General features: G+C 33.3%; 1 protein-coding gene across 2 annotated transcripts in view; it reads left to right on the forward strand.

Moving 5' to 3' along the window:
• Positions 1 to 7,646, forward strand: part of LOC131148996 (uncharacterized) — a 94,742-nt gene extending 87,096 nt beyond the window's left edge. Inside the window, exon 16 of one of the 2 annotated variants that reach the window (XM_058099008.1) lies at positions 4,520 to 4,897. The gene's annotated coding sequence lies outside the window, so the exon portion shown is untranslated. Of the gene's footprint in view, positions 1 to 4,519; positions 4,898 to 7,404 lie in introns of those variants that run through there. The other variant, XM_058099006.1, reaches the window with a different exon arrangement.
• Positions 7,647 to 15,587: the final 7,941 nt, after the last annotated feature.

Here is a 15,587-nt window from a genome sequence, read left to right on the forward strand (position 1 = left end):
GCTCAGTCATAAGGAGATGTCGAAATTGTATAGTTTTGTGGGGTATTTGGTTGGAATGTAATGGACATGTTTTTATGGCAAGATCATAGTCTCCATTTTTTGCTGTTGGATAGAATTCATTATTTGGCTTCCTTAAGTCTTGTGCAGCTGGCTATTTCAAAGGGGTGTGTTTCTTGGATATGCAGCAAGATTGACAGGCTGCTATTTTAGTTTTTGTATTTTATTTTTTGTTTTTTTTTTATGAGGGTTTTGTATTCTCTGTTACATTCTTTCCTCTTTCATGAAATATCTTCTTCTTTTATTGTAAAAACAAACTAGTAGGCTGCCAGAATCTTTAATAGTAACCATATAAGAATCAAAATTTGTTCCCAATTTCTCGACAATCAGAAAGATTGCAACATTTATTTCTAAGCCAACTATTCTTCCAAATTAGAAACCTACTACAGTACATAGGACTCATTTTATGTTTGGTTTGCGGAGTGGAATGGGGTGAGAATGGAAAGGAATGAAAATTTGAGTGGAGAACATGACAAAATCAAATGATAAATTTGATCCCTTTCTACCTGATTCCATTCTATTCCTTTATGCTAAATGTGTAGGCAATTATTAATCCTATTAACTAACAAATAGGCAAATTAGGATTTCTATATATATATATATATATATATATATATATATATTTATATATAAGAGAGAGAGAGAGAGAGAGAGAGAGAGAGAGAGAGAGAGAGTGATTTTATTTGAAGAGGAAAGAATGTACAAAGAGGATGATAATCCTACTGAAGTCCAAAGTAAAAGAGAGACTAAAAAAGACTGGAAAACAATCAAAATAAAACTGGCCTCTCATCTTATTGAAGACCCAAAAGGGTACCCTTTCAAAATAGCTTGCTTCAAAGACCAAAGAGAAGCAAAGTACTTAATCTTTTCCCATCGCACAGACCCAATTCTCCCAAAAAAACACCGAAAAACTTATCCTAAAATCTCCCAAGAGCAATGCAAAAATCGATGTGATGTAGATTCTGAGCTATCAAAACGCAAGAAGCAAACATCCAGAAAGAAGACCTTCAAAGGCTTCCTACTTTGCAACAAATTGTTGTATTAACTCTATCAAGAACAACCAACCAAATAAAAGCCTTTATCTTAAGAGGGGCCTTTAGCTTTCCAAATAAAATGATAAAAGGGGAAACTACTTAAAAGGTTCTGCTCAAATGCTCAAAGAAAGATTTAGAAGAATACTCTTGGTCCCAATCCCATACTCGACTCTCTCTCACTTGGTATATGACAATCCTCCAACCGAAGTTCCTCCACTCCTATCATTTAGTGACCTATGAAAGTGGAAATCCCATGAAGTAATAGACCCTTTGAAGCAAGAAAGGAAGCAATGACAATACTATGCATTAAGGAGATATGATATAGGCAAGAACAAGTAACAAAAAACGCATAATTCCCTGCCCAAGTGTGAAACCAGCTTCAAGGATTTACGGACATTGGAGAAATAAGAAGAATGAAGAGAGGAAGAAGGCAAAGAGAGGAGAGAGGAGATATGAAGGGATTCACACGTTTAGTTCAGTTCAAATTCATCAACCTACTTCTACATGTATTTCACGCACTATTTATAAAAGAGCCTCGAATACATGTAATTACACATCTACCCTTAAAACTACATTAAGTTACAAAATTATCCTTAAAAAACACAAATATTACAAACAAGCCCCCAAATACACACAATCTTATGTTAAACTAAATACACAATTAACTACTAAACCCAACAATCCCTTGACCCAATTCTTCTAATTATTATATAACAAGGATCTACCCAAGGTCTTGCCTTTTGTCCTACATCAATCAAAGTGTCTTCCAAAAAAATGGATCCTAAACAGATTGCCCACAATGTATTAGGTATAGGGAATAAACAAGAATACATTTTGAAGGACACTCCACTCTAGAACATCTTAATCCAAAATTAGTATCTCTTCCATTATTAGCCTACAAGACAAATTTATTTTTTGTATCTTTATGCCAAAGGGAAGTTGCCAGAGCCATTTTTCCAATGAAGCAGTGTTTTTAGACACCTATTCTCCAAGACCCAAACACTCTACCTTCGAACTACGCACAATCTCCCAACTAACCGGATGATCCTTCTTCTTCCTATGCCTTGACCAAAGAAAATCTCATTACTTCATCAATTTTACTAGCTATCCCTATCGGAATTCTAAAATGGACAATGATACATAGGGATGCTAGAAAGACAAGCATAAATAAGGGTGATATGACCACCTAAGGAAAACAAAACAGTCTTCCAATCATTCAAACAGTTAAGACACCCTCTCTATAATTGGATCCTAGAACTCAACAGACATAGGGTTACTAATAAGTGAAGGGCCACTTTAATATTTCAAACCCATCTGAGGAGGCTGTTGAATTATTGGGTAAAATGGAAGACCTGCCATAAAATGAATTCTAATATGTGATTTTGATTCAAAGTGAAACTTCTCTCATAATTTATCTTATTTTTAATTGAAACAAAATATTATTACTAGGGCATTTGAAATTATAAGAAAAAATTAAACTTACAATAACATTTTATTTAACCATTCTTGTCTAAATTATCTGCATAATAAATAATATTTAATTGATTTATGATTTCATTAACCAAATATGTTTAATACACATATTATTTACAACTTTTGCACTTGATACACAATAGAGATGCACTTAATTTGTAATTTATCAGTCCTAAAACTTGTTATTGTGTCTATTAACAAATTCTAAAGTTTAATAAAAGAATTTCAAACTTTACTACCTACTTTCATCAAAATTTCCATATTTTTCAAAATTTTAATCAAAATCGAATTTAAGACCTTGGTCCTGAGGTTCACTAGTGATAATGACCTAGTAGAAAGCAACTGACAAGCAACCTCTCATCCAAGCATGCCACACCTCCCTAAGACCCTTCCTAGCAAAGATCTTGTCCAAGAAATTCCAACCAATCAAATGATAAACTCCAATTTAATATAACCCTTTTTACCCTCCTATGGACATCCTCTACTACTTCATATGCCACCAAAATAGCATCCACAATCTGTCTTCTATCAATAAAAGCTCTTTAGACTTGAGTTATAGTGCCTTTATTACTCTATTAACCTATCTGCATGCACTTTTGTGATTTTGTTCGTACCAGTAACCAAACTGATAGGACAAAAATCAGCAACATTTAAAGACTGATTGTAGAAACTTGAACCCGGGAAAAAAATAAGAAAAGAAGTAAGGAGATTTTTAAAGGACAAATAGCAGAATTCGTTGACGAACTCCCTTTTTTCGTCGATGAAGTCCCTTATGCATTTCGTCGATGAAGTTCAGGCGTCATCGACGAGAAAATGCCAAGAGAAATTTCAGCCTTCGTGTTCGTTGACGAACGAACATCCTTTTGCAGTTCGTCCACGAAGGCACCATTTCGTCGACGAAGTTGGCCAAGTCAACGACCTATAAATAGATATTTTAGTTGCTTAAGGGTTAAGAAATCATAATTTTTTTTCTCTCTCTATGATTCTTTGCCGTTCGTCGCCAGATTCGACAATTGGAAGTTACCACGAGGATCTAGGGGAAATTCTCTACAAGTCTAACGGAGTAGATTTTTGAAGGGGTCTTTCTAGGAACCACTCCAAAATCAGGGTAAGTAGGTATTTTGGAGTTTAATTGTTGATTTGGAGTATAGGGGGCCTAGGGAATATTTAATGATAAATATTCTGTGGGTTGGGATGATTAATCTGGGGAAAATACATTTTTGGGTTTTGAGCTTTGAATGTCGTAGGGCATGGATTTAGGGTTCCAGAAGGCTTTCCAGTAAGTCAGGTAAGAGAATTAAGTTAAGTCAGAATTTTACTCAAATTGAACCGATTAAAATGCTATATATGTATATTTATGTTTTCAATTATTTCAAAAACCAACTGTTCAAAATGAAAATTTCAAACCTAGGATATATGATATGGTATTTTGAGTAAAAATGAACGGTGAAAAGTTTGGTTTGACGTTATAAATGGGATATACTATATATTGAAATCGTGTGGCAGATGGATAATATTTAAGGTTATTGTATAACCGACTTTGTGGAACTGTTAGTGAAATACTGGAAATGTTTGTGAAATACTGGAACTTCTTGTGAAATATTGGAACTGCTTGTGAAATACTAGAACTGTTTGTGAAAACACATGGGAGTTTTATATGACGGCCACGAGGGCCGGGATTTGATATAACGGCCTTGAGTTGAGTTTTATATGACGACTGTGAGGGCCGGGATTTAATATAACGACTGTGAGCTGAGAGGTATATGACGGTCGGAGGCCGAATTTTATAATATAACAGATTTTATATGAAATGAGTTGAAATATAATTTTAATTACTTAAATTGCATGATATGTTTTAGGAATCCTGAGGACCATTTATGTTATGAGCACGGTACCGTTGCTAGAGATTCAGTATTTGGTTATATACGCTCACACTGTTCTTGATGAAAATGTAGGGTGGTCTCAGCAGTAGAGGGTGTACTTTCCCTGGAAGTCCGGACTTTCAGGATGTGGTAGGGCAATCGGAATCCCGCAAGCGAGTTGCGGATGCCTACAGTCGTCGTTAGTAGCAAATGAATGATTTGACTTTGTTTGGGTTGATATCCCCTAAGGCTTAGTCCAGCCTTTGGGTTGCACAACCCGTACCATGGGGGAAATAAATGGTATTTAGTCTCAGGGAGTGTCTTTTATGCATATATGTAGATTTATGTAAATGATACTATTTATTTACTGAACTGTTTATACCATGGAAACGAGATGAATATTTTTAACAATATAAAGTGAGTACAATGTATGAATGCTATTTTTAGTTAAATGAGGAATGAATGTTTTCTGTAAACACTTAATGCATGTTGACCACACACTAATGTTAGCTTAATCTGCCTTATTGAGAAGTGTCTCACTCCAATATAGAAATTATCTTTTCAAGACCATCTTGTGGTCGAGGTTAGCGAACTCCGAGGCGGGATGATAGCTAGTTAGATTTTTGTGAGTGTCAGTAAGAACTCTACTATATTTAAGTTGGGTTTGAAGCCCCTGAGTATGTAACATGGGTGTATGGACTGAGTTAGTTTTAGTATTGTCCTATGGTTTGTATTATGAGCATTGGGAGACTCTGATGTATGTTACTATCATAGAACTCTGGTAATGGATTATGGGGACTATTTTATTTATTTCCGCTGCAATGTTATTATGATTATGGTATCAGGTACACAGATATTATTAAAGTAGCACAACGGGTTCACATGACGGGTTGGGGCGTTACATTGACCCTTGTTAGGCACCAAAAGTAATGAAAGTAGATATAGTGCTTTTGCTGAAGACTCCATTGAAGTAGAACTCATTAAAAACTTTCATCAAACTAGCCCTAATCACATCTCAAGAATCCTAAATGAAAGTCACAGTAAATCCATCTTTGTAGTGATCCAAAATAATAATAATAATAATAATAATAATAATAATAATAATAATAAATTAATTAATTAAAAATAAAAATAAAAATAAAAATAAAAAAATTAAATAATAATAATTATTAATTAAATAATATAATATAATATATTATAATATATATATATATATATATATATATTATATGTAATTCATCCTTGAGAAGTTATTTACAGAATAGAGAGCTGCCCCCCCCCCCTTTTGTGTTTCCTAACTCTCGCTCCTCCGTTTCCGTCTCTTTCTCCCCTCATTTCTCGACGGATATTTGGCCGATCCGAAAATAGAATGTACTGTTGGATTTCTAGCTCCACCACTGACATTTTTACTAGAGCGGATTTATCGTGGGAGTGGTGTAGGCACAATTTCTAGGGTAAGGTAACTTTTTTCTATTTTTTCAATTTCTCTTTAAATCTGTCATTAAATCGACGATTGAGCATCATCGTGGGGTCCTAGTTGCGATCGTCGTCATTTTGGCCGGAGTAAATTTTCAATTTGGGTTTCCTAGGCCTCACTCCTAAGCGAGAGTGAGATTTGAGAAATTAAGTAAATTGGTTATATTTGAGGGTATAATTATTTATTTAGAATTTAAGGGTCTAGAAAATATTAAAATAGTATTTTATTTAGGGTTGATTTAATTGAATTAGGGTTCGGGTGAGCACTACAAGCATCTTTTCAGGGCCATTATTGGCGTAGTTCAAGAAACCACTAAGGGAAAATTATATATTAAATCAGAATTTTTATGAATTTAACGAAAATGAATTGTGTTATATGTATACGTGTATATGTTTCGGTATGAATATAAAATGTCAACCATTTAAATTATGTTTTCTAAGCTTAGGGTTGTTTATTAGATACGTATATGCGAAAATGAACTGATGAAAGTGAAAGATATTTTCAAGATAATTATGTAAGATAAGAAAGGTATATTTTGAGTATATGAATATTAAATGTACGTTGGTTTATTTTACGGGGAATACATATATATGAATTTTACTGTTCTATAGTGTGAGATGAGTAAATTGAACCTTGTATGAGACTATGTTATGTCTATGAGATGCATGTTATGCAGGAAATGCACTGAAATGAAATTTTACATGGAATATGCTGCATGTGTTTGTTAATGCAACCATATTTACGACAGCCAAAAGGGAGCTGTAGAAATAACAGCTAAAAGGGAGCTCTTGTAATTAAGAGACAATGAAAATAATATGGAAATATGAAACGCGAAGAATGTGAAATGGAATGAGTCACATAAAGTGAAATGCTATGAAATGTTTAAGCTTAGAACATGAATAGTTAATAATTACATAATAACAACAGACAGATAATGTATTATGGTATTATCAGTATGTATGCTAGTAAAACATGTTACGTTTGGACGGGGTAAACTCTTCGTCCGAGAGCTTGCTAAGAAAGGCGAGTGCACTGATAAGTATCAGATATGACACTAGGTTGCATATTGTGCTAGGGTAGAGGGAAACTATTTGTATGGGTGGGTAGATTTCTTTATTCTTAGGGCCTTCGCTAGTAAACATTTGTATGAATTGTGTGAGTATGAGATTACATCACTACCTAGGAGCTTATTGAGTAAGGTGAATGCTCTGGTATGCTTCAATTGCGACCTTTGGGTTACCTAAAGTATCAGAGCAGAGGGGTGCTACTTGTATGAGCGAGTAATCACCCCTATCCTTGGGTAATCTCGTGGATAAAATGTCTTGCATGTGTTTGATTAGGAATAGAAAATGATTTCAGAAATTATGCTAATGATTTGCAAATGATGAAAATGTATGCTTATGTTATTTACAAATCTCATGTTAGCCTCGCGCTATTTTAATATATTGTTTCTTCCCTTATTGAGATGTGTCTCACCCGAATATGAACTTATCTTTTTTAGGACCTCCACGAGATCGAGCTTAGAGAGCTTGAGATGTTTGTAGCATTTTTGGGATATAGAAAAGAAAGGGTATATACTTGGCTGATATTTTGGGTTGTATGTAAGTTATGTTTTATGTTTTAAGTCTTTTAAGATATGGAAGGTTGTGAAACATACTAGTGTTTGTGAATACTGAATGTTTTTAGAGATATGTGTATATATGAGAATACATGTGATGAATAGTTATTTTGGATTATAGATAGAAATAGTAAACTTTTGTATTATATTTGTGGAGATTATATTTATGTTTTCGGCTGCGTACATGATATTAGAATGTGGATTTTCAGGTAAATGACGTATTAGTAGCACTTCGAGCCCACATAGAGGGCCGGGGCGTAACAATCTTGGCCCAAGGCCTTATCCTTGTCCATCCCGCTTTGCAACCTCTAGCTCTGTCAGTGCTCTATCTTCCTTTTTTTCTATCCAACAGGTCAATCTCATCTAAAATGCTAGTGTTTTTAGCCTTGTCATCTCCAAACGCTTCAATATTCGACTTTTTTGATACATTTTTGTAAATGTTTACGTTTTCTTCATAATATTAGAACCCTCCCAACCTTTTACAAACACCTTAACGATAGTATGTTTGACCAAAGAATGAAAAGACTTATGATCCAACCACTTGCTTTCTTCCTTTTTTCTATCCAACAGGTCAATCTCATCTAAAATGTGAGCGCTCTTAACCCTCTTATCTCCAAAGGCTTCAATATTTGACTTTTTTGATACATTTTTGTAAATATTTACGTTTTCTTCCTAATATTAGAACCCTCCCAACCTTTTACAGACATGTTAACCATAGTATGTTTGACCAAAGAATGAAAAGACTTATGATCCAACCACATGCTTTCCACTCGCTTTTGGGCCAAATTTTCATTCTTAGTCACATGTTGTCAGTGGGATAAAATTAAATAGTTCCCAAAAAGACTTGCATTCTTCATCACATGTTCTCAATGGGATAAAATTAAGTAATTTCAAAAAAATGAAGAAAAAGGTGTCGAAACTAGTTTGCCTTCAGTGCAATCAAGTACATGAAATTATATAAGGTTTTAAGCACTATAAGAATTAATTTATTAATACAACAAACAAATGTGTAGATCAAGGAAAGGAGCAAGAGAATCTCCAAAAATTGGATAAATTATTATGTCTTATTTACATTGGTATGTTGTTTGTTGATTTAGAATATATGCGAACCATACATTATAATGTATTTCTTACATAGAAATAGCCAATGTTCCTGTCACATAATGGAATTATATTGTAGGATATTCTTATATGGGTATTGCCATAAAGCATGTGTAATGGCAACACTAGTATTAAAGGATATTCTTTGATAAAGGTGGTATATAATGATTAAAAATACTCAACTTTAGCGGTGGATAAGGCTACGAAATTTTGTTTCTTGGAAAACCAAGAGACCAGAGACCGTCCTAGAAAGTAACAAGTCCCACTTGTACTTTTTCTATTGATCTTATAGTTTACATAGTCTGCATCTGAATAACTAATCATTTCAAAATCAGTGTCCTAAGGATACCATAGTCCTAAATCAATTGTTCCTATCAAGTATCTTAGGATTCTTTTCACAGCTATTTGATGAGATTCTTTAGGAGCTAATTGAAATCGTGCACACATGCATACGCTAAACATTATATCTGATCTACTAGCTATTAAGTATAACAAATTTCCTATCATACCTCGGTAATATTTCATATCTATTGGTTTTCCTTTTTCATCCTTATCAAGACTTATAGAGGTACTCATGGGAGTTCCTATGGGCTTGCTACTTTCCATGTCAAATTTCTTAAGCATATCTTTTATGTATTTGGATTGATTTATAAAAGTTCCGTTTTTGGCTTGTTTAATTTATAGTTCTAGGAAGTAGTTCAATTCTCCCATCATGCTCATCTCAAATTCTTTTTGCATACACTTAGCAAATTCCTTACATAAATCATTATTTGTTGCACCAAATATGATATCATCTACATAAATTTGAATAATTAGCATGTTTTCCTTCTTAGTCTTGATAAATAAGGTGCTATCAATTTTTTCTCTAGAAAATCCATTTTCTAATAAGAATCTACTTAACCTTTCATACCAAGCCCTAGGGGCTTATTTCAATCCATACAAGGCTTTAGTTAATTTAAATACATAATGAGGATTTTGAATATCCTCAAAACCTGGTAGTTATGTTACTTATACTTATTCATTTATAAAACAATTTAGAAATACACTTTTTTTCCTTCTTAGTTTTGATAAATAAGGTGCTATCAATTTTTTCTCTAGAAAATCCATTTTCTAATAAGAATCTACTTAACCTTTCATACCAAGCTCTAGGGGCTTATTTCAATCCATACAAGGCTTTAGTTAATTTAAATACATAATGAGGATTTTGAATATCCTCAAAACCTGGTAGTTATGTTACTTATACTTATTCATTTATAAAACAATTTAGAAATGCACTTTTTACATTCATTTGATAAAGTTTGAATTTTTTATGAGATGCGTATACTAATAGCATTCTTATAACTTCCATTCTAGTTACGGGAGCAAATGTCTCATCATTGTCTATTCATTCTTCTTGGTTATATTCTTGAGTCAGAAGTTTAGCTTTGTTTCTTACCACAACTCCATTTCCATCCTTTTTATTTCTAAATACCCACTTTATTCCAATAATTGAATGGTTATCCAGTTTAGGAACTAATTTCCATATTTTATTTCTTTCAAATTGATTTAATTCTTCTTGCATAACCACTATTCTTGAATCATCATTTAGAGTTTCTTCAACGTTCTTAGGTTCATCTTGTGATAAAAATGCATAATGATTACATAGATTTTTTAATGAAGATTTAGTAGATGCACCTCGTGATAGTTCTCCCATGATTTGATCTTTAGGATGATTTCTTACAAATTTCCATTATTTGGGTAACTCAGAATTTTCTGTAGCATCATTATTTGAAGTTAATTCATTTTTCTCTTCTTTTACTTCTATTATTGATACTCTATTTATCACATAGCATGTGGTATTTATCGTCTCGGTCCAAAAATATTTTGGTAGCTTATGTTCATTGAGCATTGTTATTGCCATTTCTTGAAGAGTTTTATTCTTTCTTTAAACAACTCCATTTTGTTGTGGTGTTATAGGAGTTGAAAAATTATGATTTATTTCATGTTCATTACAAAATTTTGTCAACTTCTTTATTGTTGAATTTTCTTCTTTGATCACTCATAATATTTGAGACACTATATCTTTTTTCATTTTGAAATTTCTTGCACAAATTTATTAACATATTATGAGCTTCATCCTTGGAGACTAAAAGGAGTACCCAAGTAAACCTGGAGTAGTCATCAATTATGACAAAAGCATATTGCTTTCCTCCTATGCTTTGAGTTCTAGTAGGATCAAACAAATCTAAATAAATAAGTTCTAAGGGTCTACTAGTAGAAATATGTTTCTTATTTTTAAAGTTTGTCTTAATTTGCTTCCCAAGTTGGCAAGCATTACAGATTGTCTTTTATGAACTTTGTGCTTAGTAAACCTTTGACCAACTTTCTTTTAGATAAATTTGATAATAAATCCATGCTTGCATGCCCTAGTCTTCTATGCCAAAGCCAACTAGTTTCATTCATGGCAGCCAAGCATGTTATTTCTTGAGAGATTAGATTTTCAAGGTTTATATAATATACATTGTTGACTCTATAAGCAGCAAATAACACTTCATGTTTTCTTGGATTTTGAACCATGCACTTATCTTGCTTAAAAATTATGTCAAACCTTTTATCACTAAGTTGACTTATGCTTAAAAGATTATGTTTTAATCCATCCACTAGTAAAACATCATTTATTGTTAATGAGGATTAATTACCAATTTTTTTGATTCTAATGATTTTACCTTTAGCGTTGTCGCCGAAGGTGACATACCCTCCATCTTTTTGAATTAAGGTGGTAAACTTTGTTCTATCCCCGGTCATATGTTTTGAACACCCGCTGTCCAAGTACCATTTTTCCTTTGATGTAGAAGCCCCAAAACATACCTACAAGGAAGGATTTATGGTGTTACTTTTGGAACTCAAACCTTCTTAATTCTTTTTAAGTTATATATATTTTTAGTGTTAACTTTTCATTCATTTTTTATTTTGACATACTTCTTTTTAAGTGGACAATTTGTGATACCCTGTGGAAGAAATGTTTAAAAGGATTAGATGTTACTACTCATATCAACAATGTGCACATTTCTTTTCAGGAGCCTTCCTATAAGAACTCCACGGTTAAGTATGCTTGGCTTGGAGTAACTTGTGATGGGTGACTTTCTGGCAGGAAGTGTGTAAGTAAGGACAAAACACACTGAAAAGGACATGTGTTGGTCTGTGGGGCCAGTCATTAGTCCAATAAGGTCCGCTTCCCCTGTTGTCTAGTCCAGGTGAAGGAGGAGAGACGCAGTGCTCCTGGATAGACCCAGGTTGGGGCATTACAAAATGGTATCAGAGCAATTACCCAACTAGAAGTGTGATGAGATTCACATTGCCTAGGTTTTGCGTTCTGTAAGTGGGTGAGAATGTGATACCCTGTGGAAGAAAGGCTTAAAAGGATTAGATATTACTATCCATATCGACAAGGTGCACCTTTTTTTTTCAGGAGCCTCCCCATAAGAATTCCATGGTTAAGCGTGCTTGACTTGAAGTAATCTTGCGATAGGTGACCTTTTAGTAAGTTTTTTCAGGAAGTGTATGAGTGAGGACAAAATACACTGAAAATGACACGTATTGGTCTGTGGGGCCAGTCATTAGTCCTATATGGCCCACCCTCTATTGTATGGTCTAGGTAGAGGAGGAGAGATGCAGTGCTCCCTAACAGACTCAGGTTGAAGCATTACACAATTAAACCTTGTGTCCCTTATTTTTACATAAGAAGCAAATAGTGTGTTCATGAATATTTGTAGAGGATGTACTAGCATAGTATTTTGCTTCTTTTACAAAATATCCCATAAATAGGTTCTTCTTCTTTTTGTTTTCTATTCCATTGTATCCAATTCCTTCCTTATCACTAATCATCCTTTGTTGTCCAACAATCTTTTTAAAGTTCTCTCTTCCTCTAGTAAAATTGTAAATGATCTTGTCTTTATCTTCAATTTTACTTTTAAGGTTGCTTATCTTTAAGTCTTTCTTGCTTTCTCCATTTATTTGTAGTTTTACCAAATCTTGAGACATGTTAATTTTCTTCATGAGATCATCAATATGAGATTCCTTTTCTTTTTCAGCTAATTTAGAAGATTCTAGCTGTCTTTTTAGATTTTCATTTTGTTCTTTTAGAACTATATTCCTTTTAGATACTTTAATGAACTTATTGTGTAAGGAAAATAATTCATCCTAAATTTCTTTGTATGAGGGCATACTATCACGTGAATTGTTACATGATTCTTCACTAGACTCTTGTGATGAACTATAGTAGGAGTTTACCTCGTCATTGTGAACCATGAAGCACATGTTGGCGACTTCTTGTTCACTTGATTCATTTTCAAATTCGCTTGAGCTTGTATCATCCCATGTAGCCTTCATTGCCTTCTTTTTCTTTTTCTTGTCTTTCTTCAGCTGTGGACAATCAGATTTAATATGTCCTACCTTTTTGCAATTATAACACGTAGGAGGTTCATTCTTAGTTTCCTTTTTGTTTGTTTCTCCTTTGTCAGTTTTTGATCCCTTAGACTTCAAAGTGAATTTCCTATTCTTTTTGAAAAACTTTCCAAGTCTTTTAGTAATGAATGCTAGTTCTTCATTGTTTAATTCATTATGTTTATCTTCATCACTAGAGCTTTCTTTGGTAGCCTTAACGGCTATTGATTTCTTATTTTTATTATTATTCTCGGAATTTCTTTCGTTTATTGTCATCTCATATGTGAGAAGGGATCCAATTAACTCATCAAGGAAGGTATTTTTCAGGTTTCTTTCTTTAGTGATTGTTGTGGCCTTAGGTTCCCATAACAAAGGAAGTCCTCTAAGGATTTTTCGAATCATTTCATATGTTGAGTAATTTTTCCCTAAATCATTTAAGGAATTTATTATGTGAGTAAATCTAGTATACATGCTAGTGATAGTTTCATCTGGGTTCATCCTAAAGGCCTCATCTCTAACATCTATCGTTCCTTTATAGGTTACCTCTAACTTATCCCAAATTTCTTTGGCTGACTTACATGCCATGACACTATTAAACTCATTTACATCTAAGGCACAATATAATGCATTCATGATACTTGAATTAACTTGCAGCAACTTAAAGTCATTATCGGTAATGTCTTTTTCTTCTTTGGGTACTTCTTTGCCATAAACTAATTTAGTGGGGAAGTGGTCACCATGTGTGACAAATTTTCATGTCTTCTAATCCATGGTTTGTAGATAGATTCTCATTCTTTGTTTCCAAAAGGTATAATTTACACCACGAAAAATAGGAGGCCTAGTTGATGATTAACTCTCAGCAAAAGGGGATACACCTAGGTGTGCCATAGAGATCTTTATATAGTTTTTAATTAAGCTTTACTATAACCTCGCTCTAATACCAATTGAAAAAGAATGCGTATTCCCAAAAGGAGGGTGAATTGGGTTTTTAAAATTTTTTTATATCTTCTTTAATTGATTCTTTCTCAACTTGTTTTAAGTTCAGTAACCACACACATAAAATTGATTTTCAATCACACGTTCAGTAGAAATTTATTTCGTGATAAACCTTAATGAATGAATATATTAATTTTAATATCCCTTATCAATTTAATTCAATCTAACAAAGATAACCAAAACAAAATTTACAATGAATTCAGCAATGTTTCAAAGATTCAACACTTGAGCAACTCAAAGTAGAGTTTAAGTATGTAGTTGATAAAATCCTTGTATTTGTGAACTTGATTTCTCAATATGAAACACAATTTCAATTTCTAACACTCTTCCAAAAACTTAAAATTTAAATAAATTTTAAATTAACAAGTCTTGGGATGTTAACCAATCAGCGTACTCCCTTATGGTTTTTGCAATAAATATTGATCAACCAACGTACTCCCTTTCTGGTTTTCGCAATCCCAAAGTCAAATTAATTTTCAATTTATTTAACATCCAAACCACGTAGTTATTATGAATTGAAAATTAAAAACCAACCACGCAATTTATATGAACTGAAAATTAAATGAGAGTAGGGAAGAGAGTGAGATGCGAGTTTTACGAGGTTTGACTATACCCGCCTACGTCCTTGCCTTAGGCACACCACCTAAGGATTACACTATAAACACTCCTTTACGGGTAGGAACAACCTTACACACTCCTTTGATAGGCAAGAGCAGCCTTTACAATCTCTCCTTCAATAGGCTAGAGTTCTCCTCTCCAAATAATACCCCATGCTTGGTTCAACAACGATTCAAAGACCTGAACTGTCTACAAAAAAAGAAACAAATTAGGTGTACAAAGACACTCTCACAAGAGCTGATTAGTACAATAATTAAGCACTAATATACTTCAATTCAAAATAACAATTGAAAGAATTTGAAGCCTTAGATGTATATCACCGTGAGCTTTCTTTCTAGATTGAAAGAATTCAGAGTAGGCTCAGAATTGTGAGAGAGTTTCATAGCAAAGCTCAGTAAGGCACTTCAGAAAGTTAAAGCGCAAGAGAGCTTTGAGAGTATTAAGAGCAAAAGAGCTTTTAATGCTTGTGAATTTGCTTGATGTTGAATCCTTAGCCTTGGGGGGGATATTTATAGGTGTTTAAATGAGTATTTCGTGTTCCCCAAATGACTTAGAGTGTTTCCCAAGTTTTCAAAACGTTTAGAATTCAAAAAATAAAAATTGGAAACTTCCCGTTATATTTAAAATTTGAAATCTTTAAGAGTCAGTCAACTGGGAATAAAGAGTCAGTCACCTGGATTCATTAAAAGACTGAGATTTTCAAAGTCAAAAGAGAGTCAGTCGACTGGAAAAATTTTGTCAGTCGCTTAGGTCCTCTCGGGTTGTCTAAAAATAGTTTATTTATTTTGTCAGTTGACTAGAAAAACTTTGTTAGTGGCCTGGTTGTTTTTGTCAGTCATTTGGACAGACCATACTTCTGATTTTTCTTTTTATTTCCAAAAACTTTTTGCTCTTTTGCTTTCCTAAATTAATTTAAGACTTTTGAAAAG

The sequence above is a fragment of the Malania oleifera genome, chromosome 2, assembly GCF_029873635.1.
Source record: "Malania oleifera isolate guangnan ecotype guangnan chromosome 2, ASM2987363v1, whole genome shotgun sequence".
NCBI lineage: Eukaryota > Viridiplantae > Streptophyta > Magnoliopsida > Santalales > Ximeniaceae > Malania > Malania oleifera.